General features: G+C 41.8%; 1 protein-coding gene across 1 annotated transcript in view; it reads left to right on the top strand.

The window, feature by feature from the left end:
- The window catches only part of DTNBP1 (dystrobrevin binding protein 1), a 170,666-nt gene that overhangs the window by 121,760 nt on the left and 22,532 nt on the right, over positions 1 to 26,374 (top strand). The window lies entirely within an intron of this gene.

Here is a 26,374-nt window from a genome sequence, read left to right as displayed (position 1 = left end):
TGGGACCGCATAGTGCTGCAGGTCTGGGATGAATCCCAGTGGCTGCGAAACTTTCGCATGCGGAAGGGAACTTTCCTGGAACTTTGTGAGTTGCTGTCCCCTGCCGTGAAGCGCAATGACACCCGGATGCGAGTAGCCCTGACTGTCCAGAAGCGAGTGGCCATAGCCCTCTGGAAGCTTGCAACGCCAGACAGCTACCGGTCAGTCGCGAACCAGTTTGGGGTGGGCAAATCTACTGTGGGGGTTGTTGTGATGCAAGTAGCCAAGGCAATCGTTGATGTACTGCTGCCAAAGGTAGTGACCCTGGGAAACGTGGAGGCGATCATAGATGGCTTCGCAGCAATGGGATTCCCAAACTGCGGTGGGGCCATAGATGGAACTCACATCCCTATCCTGGCACCGGACCACCAGGCCAGCCAGTACATTAACAGAAAGGGCTACTTTTCCATGGTGCTGCAAGCACTGGTGGACCACAGGGGACGTTTTACCAACATCTACGTTGGATGGCCGGGCAAGGTTCATGACGCTCGTGTTTTCAGGAACTCTGGTCTGTTCAGACGGCTGCAGCAAGGTATTTACTTCCCGGACCACAAAATAACTGTTGGGGATGTGGAGATGCCTATAGTCATCCTCGGGGACCCAGCCTACCCGCTAATGCCCTGGCTCATGAAGCCCTATACTGGCGCCCTGGACAGTGAAAAAGAACTCTTCAACTACCGGCTGAGCAAGTGCAGAATGGTGGTGGAGTGTGCTTTTGGCCGTCTCAAGGGGAGATGGAGAAGCTTGCTGACTCGCTGTGATCTCAGCGAAACCAATATCCCCATTGTTATAGCAGCTTGCTGTGTGCTCCACAATCTCTGTGAGAGCAAGGGGGAGACCTTTATGGCGGGGTGGGAGGTTGAGGAAAATAGCCTGGCTTCTGATTACGCACAGCCAGACAGCCGGGCGATTAGAAGAGACCAGCGGGACGCGCTGTGCATCCGGGAGGCTTTGAAAGCTAGGTTCCTGAGTGAGCAGGGTAACTTGTGACTGTAAAGTTTGTGTACAGAGAAGCCGAACCTGCCCCCGTTTCTTTACCCAGTTAATGTTGACTATCCTCTCCACTTACATACCCCCTTCTCCCCCCCTTCCAACACACGTTTCGAAATAAAATCAGTTCTACTTTGTTAATGAACACCGTTTTCTTTACTACTGTTTTCGCGGGAATTTTTTAAAACTGGGACGCGGATTGTGGTGCGGAGCGGGTGTAGTGTAGTGACGCAAAGAAAGCTTCTAAACTCAAGGATTGACAGGCTCCGCTGTGGTGGGCTGGTTCTTTCAACGGAGCCTGTCACCCCTCCTGATCGGGACTGTGTGTATGGGGGGGCTATGTGACTTTGTGGCAGGGGGAGGACGGTTACAGATCTCCTGCTGTGTGGCTCTGTGATCCTGCATAAGGACCGCCGCTTAAGATCTGTAACTGCCCTCCCCCGCCACAAAGTCACAGAGCAACCCACCCCCCACTACAGAACATGAAAACCACCTCCCAGACTGACCAGGGCAACTAGTCACTGCACTGTGTATGTGCCCTGCTGCTGTACCTGCCCCCGCCTATGTACCCTGCCAAAGGTGACTGTCCTGTCCAATTACCATCCCCCTTTCCCCCCCTCCTCCAAAAGAACATGATGGAAACATTAGTTAACAGAAACATATTTTTTATTATCAACTACACATGGAACTGGGAGGTGAAACTTGGACGGGGGCTTGTGTCAGGCGGGAAGGAAAGAACTTGTCAAATTTTGGGGAATGAGAGCCTTCTGCTACTAGAGCTCTCTGCAGGGGTGGAGTGAGAGTTGGCGTGGACTCTGCCGCCTCTCCTTCTGTGCACTTTGGGTGAGGGGGGTATGGGACTTGGTGGCGGGGGAGGGCGGTTAGAGATGGACTGCAGTGGGGCTCTGTCCTCCTGCAGAACATCCACAAGGCGCCGGAGCGTGTCCGTTTGCTCCCTCAGTAGTCCAAGCAGGGTTTGAGTCGCCTGCTGGTCTTCCTGCCGCCACCTCTCCTCCCGATCCATGTTTGCTTGCTGCATTTGGGACAAGTTCTCCCGCCACTGGGTCTGCTGTGCTGCCTGGGCTCGGGAGCAGGCCATAAGCTCTGAGAACATGTCCTCCCGTGTCCTCTTCTTCCTATGCCTAATCCTCGCTAGCCTCTGGGAGTGTGATGCCAGGCTAGGTTGTGAGACAGTCGCAGATGGGGCTGTGGGAATGGGAAAAAGGGAGTGAATTCCTCAGAAAGATAAATGTAGTTGTGAACAAAGAACATAGTCTTTCTCTGTGAACAAGACCATGCACAGCACCTATCACATGCGCACTCAGCACAAGGTCGAATTCTCGGCCTTCGCATTCAGTGCCTGGGGTCTTGCACAGCACATTTGAGAAGCGTGTCAGGACAACGGAATTTCTGTTGCAGGCAGACATGGTAAGCCGTAGACTCGTGGCAGCTTAAAACTTTAATATTAGCAATGGCCTCATTTCACATTGAAATCAATGTCGGTCCCTGCTGCCAGCAATCCGGCAAGCAGGAACTCTGCTCCTGTCCCACACCCTCGCGGCTGTCCCCGGGAACGATCCCTTTCGGCTGCCCCTCTCCCGCCTCCACCGTGTGGCTGCAAACCAGCGGTTACAGTTCTGTAAAGGAACGGTAAAGCAGTCCCAACACTAACATTCCCCTACCTCATTCAAAGCAGGTCACCATGAGCGACATCACCCTCATGAGGATCTCTGACAGCGAGAAAGAGAGAATGCTCCGGGAAAGCCTCCAAAGACCAGGGCCGTATGCCGCCCTGCTGTGCAGAGCAATGATTCCCGAGTACTTGCTTGTCTCGTGGCGCGGCAACGTGTCGTACTACGGAGGACCCAATAAGGCCGCTCTCCCCAGGAACCTAATGCAACGGATTTCCAATTACCTCCAGGAGAGCTTCCTTGAGATGTCACAGGAGGATTTCTGCTCCATCCCCGGACATATAGACCGCATTTTACTCTAGCTACTGTAGCAGTGACTAAACAGTAGAGCGGCTTGGGCAGGACAATCATGCAAAACTGGACATTGCTAGATTTTTTTTTTCAATAGTTGCACTGCCCATGACTGAACCGTTAAGCGCCTAGGGCAAACTAATCATGAGAAACCCATTTTTTTAATTGTTAATATTCCTGTTCTGTTAAAAATAAATGTTTAGATGTTTACAACACTTACTGGCTGATCCTTCCTCAGATTCTGTGTCCGGGGTAACGGCTGGGGACGGTTGGTAGGGGATCTCTGTAAGGGTGATGAAGAGATCCTGGCTGTCGGGGAAACCAGCGTTGTGAGTGCTGTCGACTGCCTCGTCCACCTCTTCTCCTTCCTCATCTTCCCCGTCCGCTAACATGTCCGAGGATCCGGCCGTGGACAATATCCCATCCTCAGAGTCCACGGTCACTGGTGGGGTAGTGGTGGCGGCCGCACCTAGGATGGAATGCAGTGCCTCGTAGAAACGGGATGTCTGGGGATGGGATCCGGAGCGTCCGTTTGCCTCTTTGGTCTTCTGGTAGCCTTGTCTCAGCTCCTTGATTTTCACGCGGCACTGCGTTGCATCCCGGCTGTATCCTCTCTCTGACATGTCTTTAGAGATCTTCTCGTAGATCTTTGCATTCCGTTTCTTGGAGCGCAGCTCGGAAAGCACGGACTCATCACCCCACACAGCGATGAGATCCAAGACTTCCCGATCAGTCCATGCTGGGGCCCTCTTTCTATTCTGAGATTGCACGGCCATCACTGCTGGAGAGCTCTGCATCATTGCCAGTGCTGCTGAGCTCGCCACAATGTCCAGACAGGAAATGAGATTCAAACTGGCCAGACAGGAAAAGGAATTCAAATTCAAATTTTCCCGGGGCTTTTCCTGTGTGGCTGTTCAGAGCATCCGAGCTCGTACTGCTGTCCAGAGCGTCAACAGAGTAGTGCACTGTGGGATAGCTCCCGGAGCTATTAGCGTCGATTTCCATCCACACCTAGCCTAATTCGACATGGCCATGTCGAATTTAGCGCTACTCCCCTCGTCGGGGAGGAGTACAGAAGTCGAATTAAAGAGACCTCTATATCGAACTAAATACCTTCGCGGTGTGGACGGGTGCAGGGTTAATTCGATGTAATGGCACTAACTTCGACATAAACGCCTAGTGTAGACCAGGCCTAATACAGTAAGAAAACTGAGTACTGATAAAAACCTCACCCTTAGAGGAATTCCAGTAAGCTTCCTTTTACAGACTAGTCTCCTTCTAGTCTGGGTCCAGCACTCACTCACCCTCCCTATAGTTACTGTCCTTTGTTCCAGTTTCCTTCAGGTATCCTTGGGGGTGGAGAGGCGATCTCTTTAGCCAGCTGAAGATCAAATGGAGGGGTCTCCCACAGGCTTAAATAGACTTTCTCTTGTGGGTGGAGGCCCTCCTCCTTTCTCCTATGCAAAGTCCAGCTCCAAGATGGAGTTTTGGAGTCACATGGGCAAGTCACACGACCATGCATGATGATGTAAGATGTGTGTTACACAAGAAGACTGGAAAATTCCAGACCCAGTTGCAAGAATTCAAAAGGTGATGCCTTGTTCCCTGATTGGATGGTGAGAGAGGACTACTCTCATTCTGATTGGACATTTTGAATCTTCATCAGAAGCAGAGGTCACCAGCTGATTGGTCCATGCCTGCAACTCCCAGAAGAGAAACCAGGTTGGACCACTTGGCAGAAATGGGATCTTACGGCCTGTCTCCTTCTGCATGTTGCTTCCTGAAAGCCAAAGACATCCAGAAGGAAGAACACTGAGGTCCTGGACTGGCCACCTTGGGAATCCTCCTGACGACATCAAATACCTATCTTGGATAGGCACTTTTAACAGTTTTTCTATTTTCTAGCAATTTGGGCCACCTGCTTGCGGAAAAGACTATAGTCTTGGCCGTCCTTCACTCCACCTGTGTTTGCAGTGTCAACTTCTCCTGTGAACAGTAAGTGAGCTGAAAGCTGATGGCTGGGCAAAGATCTGGTGTGTGTTACTACACAGACTTTCCCTTGAATGCTGACCCAGATCAGTGAATTGAGCACTTCCTCACCTGGATACCTAATTAGAAAGGAAATGTACCTGTTGGTGTATGGGCTTTAAAGATTGTCACAAAGTTACAGTGTGTGTTCTTGTTTTGTAACAGGTTCCGATCAAGATTGTTGTAAAGTAGCTTTGAACAAGTTACTATTGTTAGCTAAGATTGTAGAACACTACATGCATCTGCCATAGTAAATGGTTTTGTGCTGTGTTTCAAATTCTGTATGCATACAGACAAAACAGACCAAATGTACAAGCCTTGAACTGTACTAAATCTATACAGTCTGTAATAGGAGTTTGTTAGATGGGTGTGTTAGTCTGATCTGGGCTAATGTAATTTGTGGGGAAATAGGTTAAAAAGCTTGAGTATTATACATCCACTGGGAAGAAGACCATGGTGAATTGGCATGTAAGTAATTGACCAAATTGTCTTATGCTTTAGCTCTCTCTCCCTCCCCTCCCCCCCCGTTGTATGAGCAACACTGGAGTTGATAATGATTTGGTACAAATGAGGCCCTATTCTGAGAGACTCTTAGTCAAAAATCTAAAGTCACCTTCCCAAGGTACTGATTGCGGATAAGTATTATTTTCGGTTCTGGTTGTGTGATTTGATTCTGAGAGATATTGACAAATTTCCTAGTTTGTTAGCCAAATCATAGTCCAATTCTGTTTTCTTCCCGCCGCCCCCATTGGCCTGGAGTGGCAAACCGTGGACAGTGGGAGTTGCGATCAGCCGAACCTGCGGACGCGGCAGGTAAACAAACTGGCCCGGCCCGCCAGGGTGCTTACCCTGGTGAGCTGCGTGCCAAAGGTTGCCAATCCCTGTCCTATACTGTTAATTGCTGCTGTTAAGGATATTTAATAAAATTTTATAAAATGAATCTCCTCTCTTAAGTCCTTCTCTTTAGTTAAGCAATCAAAATTAAAAGAACCCTAAGAAAGGCGGTATGGGCAATCAGTTAAGCAGTTGCTTAACTAAGATTTGTTTTATACCCTCTCTTTCTTACAGCCAGTAAAGCCAAATGCATATTGTGGGGTTTGATACTTTGGACTACTTAATGCCAAAATACTTAACAATAACATAAGTTAAAAGGTAAAATCTAAAGGAGAAAATTAGAGGGACCTAAAAAACATGAAAGGAATAAGGAAAAGATTATACATGGACTTAACATTACTCCAACTAAAAATACTTGAGGAGAAATTTTGTTTTTTCTGTTTAAAATGGGTTGAAATTGACTTACACAGATGTTGGGGGGGAGGAGTGAATTCTACATCGCAGAATACATCACAAAAACCATGATTGGCTGCTCACCTAAGATATGAAAGTGGGATCCTTAAGAAGTAGGTAGCATCAGAACACAAGCACTCTTCAAGATCATTCTCCAGAGAGAGCACTTAAATATAGCTCGAAGACAGGTCTTCCAATATAATGTTATAAAGACAAACTTTAAAAAATAATAGGTTTTTAATGGTCAGTTGAAAGAATGACCTAATGATAAGTTGTAATTAGAAATGTGGATCTGTAAGACATGACCTCCAGTATGCAATACTAAAAAATTCTCGGCTTCCTAAATTTCTACCCCCGACTCACTCCCACCTCTTTTTGGAAGCATACAAGGTCTGGAGGAGAAAAGGAAGAAAGTTGATATTGCATCATAGCCATCAGTTGTCAAGTCCTTTTCACAGCAGGCACAGAGTGCACTCTTTACCAGTCACTCACTATATACTTCCTCACTCAGTGCATCTTTTCTCACCGGATAGGTTTATAATTGCTCCCACGGTTCTTTTTCTAGTGCAGTTCAGTATTTTCAGTGGTATATATTTTCTCAATAGTGTTCAACATTATCATTAAAATTAACAAAACTTTCTATTTTCCTAGTGACTTTAATAATTGCTTTTTCAGCAATTAACTTTAAGATGTCAAAGCAATTTTGAGTGTTCCAGAAATAACTTCAGACCATAATGATCAGTACATTGTCTTTCTCTAGGTTAAACATGATATCTTGCTCAGAGCCTTAATCTTTCTCATACTGGAGAAATCCTGAATAACAGAGACATATTTTATTTACTAGTTCTTTCAACATCTGATCTGAGTTGTCAATAGCCCTTTTCTCTCCTCGGTTTCCAGCCCTCTCCCTGTTTCTCCATTTCTTTTCCTTTTATATCATCATGTTCATTTCTTGTTCCGGACATGCACCAGCAATTTAAGGGGGAAATATGTTGTCTGTGCAATCTCCTATGTTTTTTCACAGTAGTAATGGTTCCACAGTTCTGCCAGCAGTGTGAAATTCATTAGGACTGTGATAGCTTCTAGTGAATTTCACATTGCTTTTAATGTTACTTTGCAAGACTACAGACAAGACTATTGGCGTTAAACTATGCAAGAATCTCCTGAATTAGGGGCAGATATTAAATAAAGGGATTCACGTGACCTAATAACACATTTAGTTGTTTCAGTGCTGTTTTCTCAAGCTATCAAAATCCAAGGCTTGTTTATATTAGAGAAGGTGCATGGTTTTAGCTAAATCTAATTTAAATCAATCTAGTTAAACTGGTACAGACTAAGTACTGTAGACACATTTAAAGCAATTTGACTGGCTAAACTGGTTTAATCTTAATTCGGTACTGACACAAAGTAAACCAATTTAAGCCAGGGTTAAACTGATTTAAAGTGTGTCCATCTGAGTGCTTTGCACTGGTTTAGCCAGTCTAATTTAAAATAGATTTAGTTAAACTGGTGCAACTTTTCTGAGTGAAGATTTGAAAAGTTGTTACATAATTCAGTTCTAGGTGACCTGCTACAGGGAAAAGATTTTGTCCTCTTTGCTGTTTTTTATAATTTAAAAAGCAGTCCTTAAAAGTGATGGGTATCTGTCCCAGTTCTTTTTCCTATTAGAAATTCACTCTTAGCTATCTTCTTTTTCCTTGAAGAGAATATGAACAACTAGAACACTGGTAAGGTTGTATCATTAGAGATTTCATGCATGCAAGTGAACCCTGATTTGGAGGTGAGGTAAGTGATTTTTATTCATAGTTTAAAAAATTCTCATTTATATTATTTTTTCATGGTTAATTTGAATACATGAGAAACACTTGAGAGAAAAATATATCTTTGCTAGATTCAATACCCTCACATCTTTGATGAAGGACTAAGAAAGTTTACCAGGTATATCTGAGACCTCTGGGTTCTGCATCAAAAAAGGTTCAAATGTCTTGTTACATCTAATACAAAAAAATAGCAGGAAAAATGTTTCTTTAAAAAGCAAAATAAACCCTTTTCTGGCTTAATTTATACACCAAAAAAAGTAAAAGGCACGTGCTCCGTTTTTTTCCCTTTTTTGTAGGTTGTCTTTCAAAGTCTGTCCTTGAAGACACTTAATACTAGACTAGACAAAGCAATGGAGAATTATACTGTTGGGAACAGAATACTGTTGAATGGGCATTAGGATGTATTTGATGATGTAATAAGGAATGTTTCTGCCATCTCTAACATTTACAATAATAAACCTGCTTTTTTCCACATTGTAGTTCAGAGCTCCAGAGATAACTCTCTTCCAGTGCCAAAATTGCTTATCTTTCAAAGTACTCTTCTTTAAAAAAACTTCCACGAATATTTCTCCCCAAATAAGTTCTTCCTGTTCATCCAAGGCACTTTTGGAGACGTTAAAATTAACTAAAGACATATAGCATTATATAAGTTTCCAGTCTTGATTAATTTTAAATGATTTAGGCCAGTTGTTCTCAAACTATAGTTCACTGTGTTCATGGCTGCTGCACAAGATAAAATAGAAAACGAAGGAGAGTGGGATTGGGGTATTAATAAGGGAGCTGGCCCATGAGAGAATCTTTTTAATGAAGATGATAGGCAACATTTAAATTGTGAACCACTAGTTTGACCTCATCATCTCTTATAACTATATAAAATAAAATTGCCATGCAGCTATAAATAATTTTTATATCTCACACTTTGCACTACTACGTGTGTTTTGCACAAACTCTACTTGTGTTTTGAAAACTATGTAAAGGGCCATGTATCCCTTACTTACAACGATGCAATAAAGAAACCACAAGTGCTGCATATTTCCACCTGTCTGAACACTGCCTTTTTTCGTCTAACTTCTGTTACTCTGTTTGTGGCTAGAATATCATTTCATAGTGGAAAATGAGAAATTGCTGTGGAAATAAAATGATTAATCTTTTACTTCAGATATCCTGAAGATCTTTAATTTCATTATTATATTTAGTGGCTTCATTGTATCTTTAACATTAGATTATAGTGTGTTTTCCCCCATACATTTTATTACATTGAAAAAGTGCCCATTAGTACTCCATTCTACAAAAGTTAAAATGACTCAAAAGGTCAACGATGATAAAGGATCTGTAGCCTACACAACACTCTTTTTCTTCATCTGTAAAACTCAGTCAGCCCTCCCCCACCCCCCAGCCTTGTGAAAAGCCTGGGAAAACATGCATCTTCCTGCATACCCTGAAGATCACTTAATCTGGACTGTGGAAGAACAGGTGAGTTCCACACTTAACGACCCCTTACTGAGATTGCTGTCATAAGGAAGTTAATTATACTAGCAAATAGGAACTGTTCACATTTTATTGCTGAAAAGAATGGGGGCATTTCCATGTGCAGTAAAAGTTGTGTTATCCGGCACTTTACCAACCATAAAGCTCTAGAAACCGGCATTTCTGATCTCTCCCAATACAAATCTTCAGTGGGATTGCTACGTGTCTATTTTTTTATCTGAACGCCAGGTCTAAAAGGGACCCTGGTGGCTTCAGTCAGCACCGCTGACCAGGCCATTAAAAGTCCGGTTGGCATGAGGCTGGTAGACTCCCTGCGTGGCTCCCTGGAAGCGGCAACATATCCCTGCTGCTCCTAGGCGAAGGAACGGCCACAGGGGCTCCTTGCGTTGCACTCGCCCCACCCCGAGAGCTGGCTCCGCAGCTTCCGTTGGCCAGGAACCGCAGCCAATGGGAGCTGCAGGGGCAGCGCCTGTGGGCGGAGGCAGTGTGCAGAGCCACCTAGCTGCGCCTCCACCTAGGAGCAGCAGGGACATGTCGCTGCTTGCGGGGAGTTATCCGGATCCGACACCACAGAATCGCTCCCGCACCCCAACCCCTGCCCCAAACCCCATCCCGCACCCAAACTCCCTCCCAAGCCCATGCCGCAGCTCTGAGCCCTCTACCGCATCCAAACCCCCTCCCTCCATTGGTAGGTATAACCCTTAATTAACTGGAATTTTTGACTGACTGGCACCTCCCATTCCCCCAATATACCGGATAACAAAGCTTTTCCTGTACTTCTTATTCTCTATTTGGGAATAAATGTGGATTTTTTTTCATAACTTGGTATATTGTAATGGATATTCTGTGTATGGTGGTGGTGGGGCTGTGTACACTGTATTTAATACTTCTAGATTGTTGAAAGATTCATGGCTGTTTGTGCTAGTGCCATAGAGAGGTGAATAGCTTACTCCTTTTGCAGGCTATGTTCTGACACTCTTGTTTCTTTCTGTAGAAGACTAAATGTCACTTGAGTTGTTACTTGGTAAACATTGCACACACTATTGTTTGACTGTGCCGGATATCACTATAGGACCTTATGAAGCGAATTCTAAGAGTAAGCACTTGGCTGGTAGCAGTAACTGAACACCGTTGACATTGGCTAGATTTGAATTAGTGACCTAGAGGTGGAAGATTCTGTCTCTCCTCAATAACTTCTTAAAAATATCAATAAAAATAGCAACACAGTTATACCATAGGGTCTTATTTCAAATAAATGAAAAATTATCACCTATATTTGTCTTGATAAGAGTGAAAGAGGAAACTGACCAACCTCTTCAGGGAAAAATATTTATCTGTTTCAGAGATATTCTACATCACTTGTTCTGTTTACAAAATTGTACTGCATGTGACAGTTCTTTTAAAGTGTTACTGTACGTGAAAACCTAAATTATGCAAACAATATGAGAATTGTATCTGTTGAAACAGAGTAGTAATCTACATTCCCTTTTTTCATCACAGGCCATATGGCACTGACCACTTGATAGTTATCCTGAGGTGAAGAAAAGCATGTTTTTGGTTATTCTCAGGCTTGATTTACAGGAGCAGTTCCCTGTCTATTTCAGTGCCTGCATACTTACCTAAAACAGAAAGGAATTAAATAAGAACAAAATTTAGTTTTATGCAGCACCTTTCATACTTAAGTTATTCCGAAGTTCTTTATAAAGCAGTAAATTTCATATTAGTAGTGCATGGGCTGAGTAGGCAAACATAGCAACCAATATGCACTCAGCAATAGCAGCCCTGGATGTAGAACTTGTTTTATTTAGTTCAACATGTTGTGTACAAACAACATATTTTCTGGGGAAGAAATTCGGGCTCTGTTGAAGTCGGTGGTAAAACTCCCATTGACTTCCAGAGTGAAATCCATGCCCCACTGGTCTTAACTTGTACCTGGAAGCCACTACTGACAACCAGGAAAGGGACCTTGTGGTTAATTTCAACAGCTATTGAAGATTCCATGCTTTCCATCTTTAGACAGTTAAAAAGTTTGTGAAATGGCTTCATGATTACTTTAGCACTGCTATTCAAAAGAAGCAGAACAGATGATTGGAAACAACCTCTGCTGTCAAATACTGATTGTGCATTGTGGACTTTCATAATAGTTTCCCTTGCTGTTTGAAATATGCATTTGCAGGGTGCTGACAGATATAGAACTTTCATTCATTATTACATGCTGTTTCCTTCTGCAGATTTACAAATTCGGGGCTGTTACTGAAATGGAGACTACATTGTACATACTCTTTCATATCACTTGAAGGGGATAAGCAAAAATTTCATTATGCATTTGTCTCATCTTTCACCTATTGTATAATTTTCTTGGTAAATAAGGATTTGGGAATTCTTGTTGCTGACAGCTTCGATTGTGTTGTGTTTTGATTTGTATTAGAATGTGCATACTGGTTCATTAAAAAAACTTCAATCCCTTTCTGAACCCAAGTGTTTACCTTAAACACCAAAACACCATCTCTGTGGCTCAACTCATAAGTACCACTATGCATCATAACTAGCTTTCATAATTGTATTAATAATAATAATATTTAGAAGAAACAAGTTTTAGAAGGCAGTCTGTCTCAAAAAAAAAAATCACTGAAATCTACTGGTTTTAAGTTATCAAAATGTAGTTTCCAGTTTAGAACCAAATACAATATAATTTTTTCTGATTTTTGTTTCACTATAGTAAATATAGAGTTGACACAATACTTGACAGGTTTTTTATCCTTTACCTCAAGCATGGGAGTCTGAACTATCTCTCTCCTAGAGAGCTCATTGTTTTTTTCCGCTCTCCTCTCTTTCCATTTTTTTAAAATAACTAATTGTATTGTGGTAGTGTTCAATTAGCATCAGGGCACTGTTCTAGACACTGTCCAAACATATATGAAATCATGAGTCCTACCCTAAGAGCTTAAAGTTGATTTAAGTATGGCAACTAATTTTCAGTACTTAAGATCAATTGAAATGTTTCTGTTGATTTTATTTTTTAAATTCCATTGGCAACTTTTAAAACTTCTAAAATAAATGCTCCACAATAGCATTTGCAATACAAATTTTGCAGCATTGAGAATCTGGAAGAAGTCTCTTGGACAGTAAAGTTGAGGCCAGGGGTTGGCAACCTGCGGCACGCGTGCCAAAGAGAGCACACGAGCCGATTTTTGATGGCACACTGCTGCCTGCTGGAGTCCTGGCCCCACTCAGCCCCCCCACCCACCAATTACTCCTACGGGGGCAGGAGGCAGAAGCTTGGTCCTGCTGGCAGCCAAGCTCCCCCCACCCCCGCTTCTTCCCCCAGCGTGGTGCTTTCCTGCCCCTCCCACTCCCTCTCCCTGCTGCTGATCAGCTGATCGCCCTTGCGAGGGGGATGGGGAGCTGAGCTGAGCCAAGCCACAGCGTGCTCGCTGCCCCGGGGAGGAGGCAGAGAAGAGGTGGGGACGGGGCATATGCCCTCCAGCCCCCTGCCGTGAGCACCCCCACGAGCCAAGCACCCCAGCCCTCTGCCCTGACCCATGAACCCCTGCCCACACACACCCAGCCCTCTGCCCTGACCCCTGCGCGCGCGCGCACACACACACACACACACACACCTCTGCCCTGACCCCTGCCTCCCCTCACACACCTCCAGCCCCCTTTCTGACTCTTGCACCCCCGCCCACAACCCCACCCCCGTCCTGAGCACCTTGCCAGCCGAGGTCCCGCAGGCCCCGCTCAGCCCGCTGCCACACTAGGTGAACGGAACCCCAGGCCGGCAGCGGGCTGGCGGCGTAAGATCAGCATTTTAATTTAATTGTAAATGAAGCTTCTTAAACATTTTGAAAACCTTGTTTACTTTCCATACAATAATAGTTTAGTTATATAATATAGACTTATAGAGAGAGACCGTCTAAAAAACGTTAAAATGTATTATCGGCACGCAAAACCTTAAGTTAAAGTGAATAAGTGAAGACTCGGCACACCACTTCTGAAAGGTTGCTGACCCCTGGTTTAGGCTAAGTAAATAATGGGGTAGTAGGTGCTTGTGCTATATACAGCTGTAGTCCTGATAACTCTGAGTTTGAGTTAGTACTAGAGGAAAGAGGAACTGGAAAGACCTTCGTGGCTTTCTTTATTGGTCAAAATATTTGTGTATGTATTCAGTATGTCTTGGCCTGTTTTTATAACCCTTGATCACTCCCCCAGTTTGTAATTAGTCACACCAGCATTATTTCCTTAGATAAGACTGTGCAACAGACCCCAAAGAGTGCTTTCTCAGCATACTGTAGCAAGCCATTGGAGTGCATCTGCCATCTAACCCAATGGGACCAAGGGGTAGATAGACTCACCAGGAGTCTCTATGCTTTGGTTATCGTTTTGGGTTATTCTGCTAACAAAACTTTTTTTTAACAGAGATTTTGATACATACATAACAGAAAAAATTGGCAAATGTGATTGCAAAATAAAATTCCTTTTTAGTGGGGATTTTTTTATATTTGGAAAACTGTTGCACGGCATGCTTTGAGATAATCAACATGAAATAGTAGAAACAAATTACAGTGGTGTTTTCTCCATGCTGCTTTAAGTTCAGTTTCAGCAGAATTAAACATCTGAACAAATTAGTCCTCATATGCCCTAAAGCACTTCTGACCAGATCTGAGGCTACCTCCTGGACCATAAAGGTTATACTGCATATGATGAAATAATTTTTTTTAATTCAGGAAATTATTCCTCCTTCGGACATTTATTGTGATTCATATTCCACTTATGGAATGGAAGACATGGGTAATATGGGATGGGTGTGGAGGAAGAAAACTTGCTTTAGTAGCTAGTAGACAAAGAATGTATCTGTTTCACCTGCAAATTTTCTGACCATTTGTTCAAATCAAATTTATTTTTGATAGTTCTCCTTAAATACCGTGCTATGTATGTACAGAATAATATTAGATAAATGGTATTAAAAAATTAACATACTTCACTAGTACTGATGCAGCATTTGGGAGTATTATCCTTCAGAAGAGACAAAACTTAACCAAATATTGAGTGGCCTGGTTCTGCTACTCATTCTCTGAGGACAGTAATTGCAATAGGACTTACAGACATGGTGTGGGAGAAAAAATAGAATAAGGCAAGAAAGGCAATTTTTTTTCTTGTTCATACAGTGGTAACAATTAAAAGTTAGCATTTGCCAACAGTTCTCCGAATAGTGCTCCTTACAATTACCATATTTTAAACATATACACCTCTACCTCAATATAACGCTGTCCTCGTGAGCCAAAAAATCTTACCGCGTTATAGGTGAAAACGCGTTATATTGAACTTGCTTTGATCCGCCGGAGTGCGCAGCCCCCCCCTCCCCCCCCCGGAGCACTGCTTTATGCATTATATCAGAATTCGTGTTATATCGAGGTAGAGGTATACTTTGAATAGAAGTTATCTGTGGTAACAGAAAGGAAGTGGCTAGCAAATATTGAATTTTAATGATTTCGAATATAAATAATGCCTTTTTATCTAATGACCTCTGAGCTTTACGAACTTTAAGATTTGCATCACCCTGTAACAGCAATCTCCATTTCAGTATATTCCAGTTCCAGAGCAAAAAATAAGTTGAGCAAAAATTCAACTTATAAGGATGGAAAATGCTGATTGTTATTTTATATTGCTTTATAATATTCGAGTACTGTATGTCTGCATGGACAGATTTTATAGCAAGATTGTCCTTGTAAATGGACTGTGCATTAAATTTACTTTAAAGTTGCCAGACTTGTTCATATTGAAGAATAAACAATTTTCAGTTTTCTGACACAATTAACATTGCTATAATATAGTAGCTAGATTAATACATTTGTTGTGAGCCAATAAATAAACCTGATATTTCAGATGCTTGACTTTGTTTTCAAGTTACTTGCTTTTACTGGAGAGATCTCAGTCATTATTGGGCTTTCCTTTGCCACCTTGTCTCAGCTTTCCAGAAATTGGAAAGGGGTGCAGGGGGAAGTGAAAATTATCAGTTTTTATGAACTTTAGCTTTCTCCCTCCCCCTCAAAATCACAGCCTTTTGCATGGTGTCTAGCAGCACACCTGGAGCAGTTGTGATTTTAGGTTCACAAAAATAAATACTGTAATCTCAGGAGAGAGATTAAGGTCAGGATTTCTTTATTGTGGTGTCTCCAGCATCTGCCATTCTGGGAAACAGATACTCTTAGTTTTCAGTGAACACATTAAACATGTTCTACTGCAGAATTCCTTCTTATGATCTCTAGTTGTCTATTTTTAATAGGAGTCTGATGATAGCCATTAGTGAATTCAAAAGGATAGCTGTTAGTGAATTCAGAAATGATAGTACTTAACACTTGGAATATGCAAAGTGCTGCATAAATCTTAATACTCAAAGCAACTTTTGAAGTAAGTATTATCCCTATTTTACAGCTGGGAAATCAAAACAGAGAAAAGTGACTTCCCCAGGGCCTCACAATGAGCCAGTAGCAGATCTGTAATTAGAATTCAGGTGTTCCGGTTTCTCAACAGCATTCTCATTCCCGTTTCATACTGTCTTCCTAAATGATTCTAAATGTCTGTAATTTCATACTGTGTTGGTATTTTCTGCTATCTGGTATTGAACCTCTCCTTTTCATTTTGGAAAGAGTAGCAAAGTGTACAGAGTACATCCAAAGAGCCACATATGTAGTACTATCAATTAATTTATCCAGTGCCCAAAGTGTGCCAAGTGCTGAACAAATAACTGTCCTTGCCCCCAAGGAATTAAATTGCATAACACTTTTACTTTCTCCTCATCTTTCTTGTTTAACAGTGTGTTGACTGGTTCCTTATAAATAATGATAATTAATAGCTAGCTCTTATCACTCACAATGGTAGGAAGCAATATATTTTTGTGGGGAGTTGGGCAAGATGAGGTGGTTGAAGATGAGTTTAAAGCAGGAGGGAAGGGAGAGATGGCATTGTTGTGGTAAAGTAATAGGCAATGAGAGGAAGAAAAGCTCACATAAAGAGGTGCATGGCAAATGCTGCGGTTGGGTATGGCTGGAATTAGAACAAGTGGTGATGTACCGTGCAATTTTCAGTTAAGATGTGAATAACATATACAGAGGGGCCTGAAGGTAATGAGTCAGCAGAGGCAAGGTGACCTGGAATGGGTTTGTTCATTTAGTGGGGGCAGAAGAGGGGGCCTGGAGTGTGCCCAGTGCTCCCCAGCTCCTAATGAGGTCATTACAACTATTCCTGATTTCCCTCTTAGGAAGCTAAAGGCTACCCACAGTAGATTCCTAGCCCCAGAGAGGAAGGTGGGTAATTTGGTTGGGGCTTGGTACTCTGGAACAAGTCTAATGTAGGCTGGGGAGAGGGGCTGCTTCTGTTGGTGCTGTTAATGTCTTGTGAAGGACATATAGTATGCTCTACATACTAAGGTAGTAAAGCAGGTGCCTAGCTAATCTTGAAGTAATATCTGTATTTATGGTATGGTACAGTAGCTATTTTAACTATAGTAAGCTAGTGCCCATTCTTAAGCAGTTTCACATTAGCAACATGTTTGCAGATAAATGAAAAATTGTCTGCTCTTCTTGATTAACTCTCTTAATTCAAGGTGAAGACAAATGTATTCAAAGTTGATACTACCTTAGTGGTAACTAAAATAACCAAAAACATTTTTACTGCTTTCTGAAACTTGGGATTTCTAAAGTCATGCTTCTAGAGATGAGCCTCCAGCCTAGTATATTTTTGGACTTGCAGAAAATAAAGTAAAGAATATGTGCCACATTAATGGTATTTTTCTATCTGATTTTTTTTGCAATAAAAACAGTCTGCATTTGGACAAGGCAGGAAGCAGTCTTTTTTTGCAGGGGAAGGAAATCTCAAGACTGGGTACTGTTGGTTTGTGACAGATCCTGTATGTGTAATTGCTGTATAGCTTTTGTATAAACCATCAAAAGTGTCCATAAGGTTCTGGGAGCAGACAGCAGCTGCTAAACATCAATCCACAGGCCAGGTGCTTTCCTATCATGTACAGTAGTAGGCCAGTGTGCTCTACCTCAGCAAGGTCGTTTTGTTTTGTTTTATCCTGACTTTGTAAATGCAAGGAAGGAAAAATCAGGAAAACTTCTGCAGCAAAAGCAAATATAAATACAGCATGGTTCTTTAATTGGCCTACAAACATCCTAAAATTGTCTGTAAGCTGTTAGTGCTTTAAAATTGTGTGAGTGAATGTAGGTTTTTTTAGGCTTGTTTGATTGTATATTATACTTATTATTTCAGTCTTTTAAAACCTGGTTCAGATGTTTTCTGTTCTGCAGAGCATATCTTTAGTGTCTCTAAATTCTAATAACTTCCTGGAAGTCAACAGAAAAAGCCAGAATAAAGTAGTATTTCCTGTGGTATATTAGGAAGCTGCTTTTCCTCTGGCTGCTTTTAAAAATTTGAAATCTTGATACACAAAGGCAGTTGTTTTGAGGTGTGTGTTCTGGAACTTGGTTAGATACATTCTGGTGACTAGCAAACATCTTCAATGAACAGTCTATTTCTTTAAAGTTCTCAAGGTAAGTGAATTTTAGTGTTGCTTGCCTGGTAATTTAGAGACACTCTATGCAGCTGATCAGTACCTTTACTGGACTATCCCGTTCCTCTTTAGTTTTGCACGTTAATAACAGCACAATCGAAAGATAATTTCTGACAGCTTGTATAGTAAGAAGATGTTTATTAAGAATTATTGCTCTGGGTACTTGGAAGAATGGGAAGGAGATTATCATGCTTTTTTCAGTCTTGAAAATTAATTGGCATAATTCTGCACTAATAAGCATCTCTGAAGACTAGAAGTAAATATAGAAACTCTAGTTTTACATGTAAAGTCCCAGGTAAACTACATTTTAAACTCTTTTTAAAGAACTTAGGCAAGCAATAATTGAGATTTGCTTGTGAAATGGTAGAATATTTCTTCACCTGAAAGTGAATTTGAGGCCTTTTGAAAGTGCTCAAGCAATATACTTCTGAGTTGGACTATTTGCTACATTTTAAGTCCTCCGGTCTGGCTTTTAGCTCATTGAGAGTTTACTTGGTGACAGTCGTGGCATTCCACCTTCCCAGTCCAGTCTTCTGAGACTCCAGGGTAGCAAGATTTCTGAAAGGTGTTGTCTTTCTGTTTCCAGCAGTAAAGGAGCTGGTCCCATTATGGGACCTCAGTACTGTCCTGGCTGCTTTCCTGGGGTCTCAGTCAGACATTAACAACTTACTCATTTTGTCTTCTTTCCCAAAAGATAGCCTGGTTGCTAAAACTTCTGTAAGGGTCAGTGAAGTGCATCCTCCTGAGATATTAGTGGAATGGAAAGTGTGTTATGATTAAACTATATCATCTGTTTTTCCCCCAATACAGAACAGAAATATTTATTGAACACTTTTGCCTTTACTATTTTGATAGCTTGACCTTTTTCACTTCCCTGTTAGGGATAAGAAGAGGCATAATGGCAACCTCAGCAACATATCTTGTAGTGTATTTTCAGTTGCTACACTCTCTGAAGTCAACACTTTTAGTCTGCTTTTCTGGACATTGTTGTTCATATTGTTGTTCACATAGTTCACACTGGGATTTTTTTTTTTACAAACTGAAGTCAGAAATATTAAGGCCATTTATTGGTTTCATAGAGCACTGGGCTGCCATGTTGCAAATTTGGATATAGGAATAACTTTCAGTAATCAGACTTATGGTATCATAAAAAAGATGCATTTGATCTCCTGGTAGACAGATAAGCAGCTGTATGGTATGTTTGTGGTTCCTGCTGCTCATTTCAAGCTTGAACTCTTCAAAGCACTGGGATATGGATTTTATTTTTTAGGGATGGAGTTCAGTTGTAAGGAAAGTATGAAACAGAAAACAATCCCGAAAGCCTTGGTGGCAAAAAATTAACTTGTAGTGGAAGTGCAACCATATGTTCTGAATGCTAAAGGATATTAGAAATGCAAATTAAAAAAGAACCATAAACATGAGTGTCATACTAGGTAATAAAATTGCACTGTTAATTGTTTGCCTCTGTTCTAAACTTACGATTCCTACAGGCCAGGATCTAATTATGAACTAGCATTTTGTACCATCTTGTTTCTCTGTACATAGTATTGCTGGGAAATTCTAATTCTAAAGCACGGTTTTCTTTTCGGGTGGAGGAAAAAACCATAATGCCTTAAGAAGCATGTGTCAAACATCAGTGGGAGTTCATGTATGGATCTATGGCAATATGTGGCCCATATTTTTCTCTTTATAAGGCTTTGAAAGGTGGATGTCAGCTCTACTCAACTCTATAATAAATTGCCTTTATATAACACATAGAAGATGCAAAATGTGACTCAAAATGTCTTTGGAAAAAGAATGATGCACGTGTTTTCTGTTGCTTCAGATTTGCTGAGTGTTTTCATTAATCGCTAGTGTTGTTGAAAACAAACAGAAATCTTTGGTGCAGCAGTTTCCTTTTGCTTAGCCTAGGTGATTTTTATTGTAACTGACAGAAGTGTGAAATCATGTCAGAAGGTTTTTCATGTAAACTCTCAGTAATTGGGCTTAGAGAACAGGCTTATTACAGTTCTTCAACTAAAATGTTCTGAGCTGATTCTTTCCTCTTGGGGAAAAAATATTAGAATAAGTCAGTGCTACATGTGACTGTTGTTGGTTACCTTTGATCAGTGTTCATTTAAACAGCTGAAGTACAGTTTAGGCAAAAAGGAAAACCTGGAAAGATGAAATCCTTAGAGGTTGCATAAATGTCATTTATTGCTTGGATACTGTTTCTCTTTTGAGTACTAAAAGAAATCCTGCACTACCTTTACAGAGTACAAAAATGTCAGAAATTATTATGGGAAATCTAAGATTTCTGCAGTCAATAATAGCTGCTGGCTTTTAGTATTACAATTCAGTGACATTTCTGCATCATACACAGCAGAATTAGTAATTGCTTATAACTCAGGATAAGAGTAGGACGTTTGCACTGGGTGAAACAGTGTCGTATCTGGTGACTATACACTACTGTATATCTGGCAATGAAGAGATGGTGATTTAAATGAAAACTTTAATGTTTTACTCCTGAGTCTTATTCTAAGAAAATAGTTTCAGCTTATTGACAGACATTTTTGTGGATAGGTGGCATGTCATTCCATTTTTATAACTGTCAGCTGCTGTCTTAACTTGATTGTTTCAGTATACATGTCATGACCTTGACAGAGGCTGCTCAGCAGGCACTGCTCTCTGATATCTCTGCCTGGCTAAAAGAAGACATCTATTTTGTTTCAATCGTAGCCTTATGTAAAGGGGGACTACTTTTTTAAAAAAATTATTGCTTTCAATTGATTCTTTACTTTATATATCAGGAGGCCAGACTAGATATCTGGTGGTCCCTTCTGGCCTTAAGTAATGGTTTTCATTAAGGACTTATACTGAATTTGGCACCCTATAAAAGTTTGTATTCTTCTTCGAGCTGTGTTCACACAGACTCCACTGTAGATGTGTGCACCCCATGTGTGTAAGCCCAGAGTCTTTTAGCCAGCAGGGTCTGTTGGGACTGTGTATGCTCCCTCCTGAGAATATAAAGGGTAGAGCAGCACCAGTCGGTTCCTTTTTACCACCCAACACAGTGTGACAGACTACACTATCCATCTGCTTCCCTGTAGTTTCTTATATAGTGTTAGGATAGTTAATGTTACTATTTTTAGTAATTACAAATTTTATTTAGTGCCCATTGGGAGTGGCAACAACAGAAAATTAACCCCTGAGTCTGCAAATCCTTCTCAAAGCATGTGTCGAGAGCTTGTGATGCTCATTTTAAAATGTTTCTGATGGAAAAGACGATGAATGATTCTCAAGTCCCGTCTCAAAACCTGTCTTCTGTCTTAAAGCGAGTTTTACTCTGGGAGCTACCAGGTGTTCTGGCTCTGAGACCTCATGCTTCTCAAAAATATGCTGACCCGTCTCTTCAGTCGTCCTTGGGTTAGTTAGCAATTCCTGCTGCCTGAGGTAGGAAGGAGTAGAGATCTTTTGATGGCACTTAGGACGGGTCACCATCCCAGATACCAACTAAAAAGAGATGTAAGACTCATCACTGTCTCCAAGCCATTTTCCCCCCCAAATTTGTCATCACAGTGTTTTTAGAAGCTGTGGAAGCTCATTCTGCTGCAGTGCCACATAGATGATGCTCAGTGACCAGACCACTTCTTCAATACCGATGACATGAGTACTGCTACAGATCCTTTGGTACAGTGTAGTAGTAAGAAGACCTATACTTCTGAGACGACCATATCCATACGGTCGATTTTGGTATTGTCCATTTCAGTAATTATTTTTTTTCTCAACACAGGAGAGCATCTGTTGATATGGTGTTCACTCTCAAACCAGAGTCTGCTCTCTTCAATATTTCTCAAATATCTACAGGTTCAGAGTTTCTTCTGTTAAGAAAATTTCTCTGCATTCATCATCTGTGATACCAATGTCTGTTTTTCAGAGACTAGAATCTGGCTCTCCTCAGTCTGTTGCATCCCTGAGATAGCTGCACCACCATTGTAGGCATTCTACTTATCTGCATATTCATCGGCTCATGACAGTAGAGGCCATTCTCCTAGATTTTCTCCTCATTCTCCTAGTCTAGTTCCTAAGAAGGAGCCTTTCTAATCATAGGTCCCATACTTCTGAAAGGTTTCAGGCCCGTTGGTTTCTACCCTGTGGCTTTGCTCTTCCTGAAATATTGGCTTTATTGGTCATCGTAGTACCTGTATCATTTTCCTGCTCCTTATTCCTCAGATCCACATCTAGGAATATATCTCATGATCCTAATACTGAAGAGAAAGATGTTGATGGAGGAATATGAGGATCAATGCAGTCACTTGGCTATTTCTTCTTTATCCATGTGAAACTGTAAAACCATCTGCTCCTTCCACAATTGATTTTAAGGGCTTTCAGTATCTCTTAAAAGTATGGAGGAGACCTCAGAGATACCCCTCCAGGTCATTCAGGAAAGGTCTCAAACTATTCGACATTCTGGATCCAATCTCTCGAGGCCACTTGGCCTTTTCAGTCATTGAGGGTATCCTCAACTTAGCTTAAGCTTTGTAGCAAACTTGTGTACCTATTTCAGCCACAACTAAAAAAGCAGACTGTAATTATGAAGTTCATCCTAAGGAGTTAAAATATTTCTTTTTGGCCCTGTTACTGGTTCCTTAGTAGTAGCAGCTGCCCATGAAAAATCTTAAGTAGGCTAGTCCTCCCAAGTAGACCCCTAAAAGGGCACCAAGGGAGAAAAGTGTATTCTTCAGCTAGTCTATGAATTCACATAATTTAATTATAAGGCTTTTCTGGATAAGTACAATTTCCCCCATGTGACAAGATATCACAGCTTGGTGAAGAGTTCTCTCAGGGACCCTTCTCACAATAGTCTGCTGCGAGTGGAAATAGATTTTCTTCTTCAGTAGGTAGGGTGTGATTGAGATGGTACCTCCAGAGTTCTGTGGCAAGGGGTTCTAGTCCAACTACTTCCTCATTCAAAAAAATAAAGGTCAGCATCCTATTTTGGCCCTCAGACATAATCAATACATTCCTCATGAAGTGTTTTGCAACTCTTGACTTGCAGGACCCTTACTTCCATGTGGCAATCCATCCAGTTCACAGGAAGTTTTTACATTTCATGATCAGTGAACATCCTTACTAATTCAGAGTCCTACCTTTCAGTCTCAACAGCCATGAGGGTATTTACCAAATGCCTTTCAGTGGTGGTTGTCTCCTCAGGTGAGCAAAGTCTTCATGTAAATCCCTGTCTCAATGACTTTTTTGATTTGGGAACACACTTCTCACCAAGTTGTCAGATGTTTATACATACATTCAGTTTTTTTTCCTGTATGAGTCTCATGATCAATCAAGAAAAATTTACTCACCCCCTACTGAACTGATAATTTATAGGAGCAAGGTAGGACTCTGTATCAGCAAAAGCATAGCTTCCTCTGGAGAGGTTTTTCATAATGACTCATCATCACTTTTAACCTCTGCTCCCAACCAAAACTTTAATGAAAATCTGCCTTAGCTTTCTGGCTCATATGACAGCTTGTACTTGCATAACTGCATACACAACAGCATCTCTGTCCTCTCGGTGATGGTTGTTTGGTTTATCATCCAGTCAGACAAAGCATAGATTCATCGATAGAAGATCTAAGGGTGCTGACAACTCTGTGTTGGTGGACAAACCCCCTTCAAACTCCCTGTCAGTGTTCTTTCACCCACCACCACCCAGAAAGGACTCTTGTAACAGACAAATCCAAGTAAGGCTCTGGTGCTCATTTAGAAAATGTCTAGATTCAGGGCCTTTGGTCTTGGATGGAATCTTGGTTATACATAGATGTGTCTGAACTGAGAGCTGTTTGTTCCAGCCCTGCTTTGGGACACCAATACACAGATTTTAATATATAATACAGTGGTGATGCACTATATAAAGTGGGGGGTTGTAAGATCTTCCCCCTTATCTCAAGAAGCAATTTGTGGGAATGGTGCATTCTTCATTGTATCAACCTAATAGCCCAAAACAATTTGGCAGATCACCTAAGCAGAAAGGGTTCCATCACCCATGAGTGAGAACTGAAGGATTCTGTTTTAGATCAGGTTTTCTGGAATTGGGGGTTACCCTCAATATATCTGTTTGCCAGTGATCTGAACAAGAAGTTCCTTGTATTTTGCTCCCAAAGAGGAGAGAGTCTGGGCTCTCTGGCAGCTACATTTCTGGTTTCAGTGGGAAAAGGTGCTGCTTATATACTTTCCCCCCTCACTCCATTAATTCTCAGAGTCCTCAAGAAGATATGTCAGGAGAAGGCTCGGGTAGTGATGGCACATCACTTTTGGTTCTCCAACCTAATGCAGCTTTCAGTCTGCACGTCTTCCACTTCCAAACATCATTTCACAGAACCAAGGTGCAGTGTTACAGCCAGACCCAGTGTATCTATATCTGATGGCAGGATTAGCTGGTTATGTTCTGTTGATGGAAGCTTTATGGTATCAGTCGTATTACCCAGGGTTATCTGAACCCAAAGATATGGTAACTAATCTCTATTTTCACAGCAGTGTCAGGAAATAAATCAGTGGGGGACACAGCACCTCCATCTGATAAATGATTGGACACACAAGAGTGCTTCCACTCAAAAATCTTTGTTTTATTGAGTACAAAGCACACATCAAAAATGGCAATAGTCTAGAACACCACCTCAGAGATAGTTACTAAACTCTGAAGTGGTGTTGCATGGCAGCAGCAGGGCTCTGGTGGTCAGCCTTCCTCCTAGCTGCTGGGGAGGTTGATGTCAGTGTCTCCTTGCTCATAGAAAATCCAAACTTTTCCAAAGTACACACTCTAATCTTTTTATAGGTAACTCAAAACAGAGTATAACTCAAGGTAACCCCTAATGGGCTGGCCATTTCCGTAGCAACTGCAAAGAACTCATAATTTCTACTTATAAGTAAGGCAAAAACCTTACAATTACAGAGATCCAGACTCTAGGTCAGCTGTCCACACTCCCTTCCATTCTCATGAATCTGTCACTTTATTTTATCTTTCCTTTTTAGTAACACTGCAGCTGTGCAGCTGTTTTGTCTGCCAAAGCAAGACCAAAGACCAAATTCTTCCTCACTACATGGTGTCCTTGCTGCCAGCTTATGGTGGCCAAGTGCACAAAGTGGTGTTGGGTTATGTCCAATCCAATTCTCTCATAACAGTCCAAGAGGTTTTGAGTCAGAAAAGAAAGATCTCAACAAGATAGACATATAAGGCTAAATGGATGTTGTTGGTTTTTTTTGTGTGTGTGTGTGTGTGTGTGTGTGTGTGATCTACTCAGAGGCATATTCAACTCTCAGAGCCTTCTATTTGCTTCTCTATACTATTTGACTCTTAAAATATTCAGGACTTTGTCAGTTCTACTAAGGTACGTTTGACCGCTGTCTCTGCCTTACCACCTGCTTGCTGAGGGTCATTCATTTTACGCCCCATCTCACTGATTCCAGATGACTAAAAGCGTTGACTCATTTATTTCACCAGTTAGAGCCCTTTCCTACTTGGTATTTCAGTTTGGGGCTCATGTCCTGAATTGATCCTCCCTTTGAACCTATGTTATGTTCATCGCATCATTTCACTATAAAAAACCGTATTTTTAGCATCTATCACTTCAGCTTGCAGAGTGAGTGAAATACAGGCTCAGATGCATTGTGTTCCATAAAGACAGTTATTCTTACGCTGCAACTGAAACTTTTACTGAAAATTACTTTGGATTTTCATTTAACTTAATTTATTCCTATAACCTCTTTGGCGATCTAACTGCCTTGACCCTTGCTGTCTTTGGATTCCTGGGTACTTCCCATTCCCAGACCACCTCAGACCCTCCTCGGGTCTGCTGTTCAGTTTTTTGAAGAAACCCACATTTCTTCTTTGGACTTTGAAAGGGAGGAACTTGTATCATCTTCACAATCTTTTAGATCACCTTATAGGCCTCATACCACGGTTACAGGTCTAAAGATCAAGACTGGATTTCTTATGGGGCCCCAGGATGTTGGCCTCCACCATAGGCATCTCAGACATTGTAGACTCCCCCAGGTCCTTACTGGTTTGGGGCTGTTCCAAGGGATTCTATACCTCCATCACAATCTAAGAGGAGGTCCCCTCCTCCAGTACAGGAAACCTTGGCTCAGAATACCGTCATCATCCATCCACCAAATGTGTAGGACCCTAC

The sequence above is a fragment of the Malaclemys terrapin genome, chromosome 2 (genome assembly GCF_027887155.1).
Source record: "Malaclemys terrapin pileata isolate rMalTer1 chromosome 2, rMalTer1.hap1, whole genome shotgun sequence".
NCBI classification, from domain to species: domain Eukaryota; kingdom Metazoa; phylum Chordata; order Testudines; family Emydidae; genus Malaclemys; species Malaclemys terrapin.
This window is presented reverse-complemented; position numbering and strand designations above follow the sequence as displayed.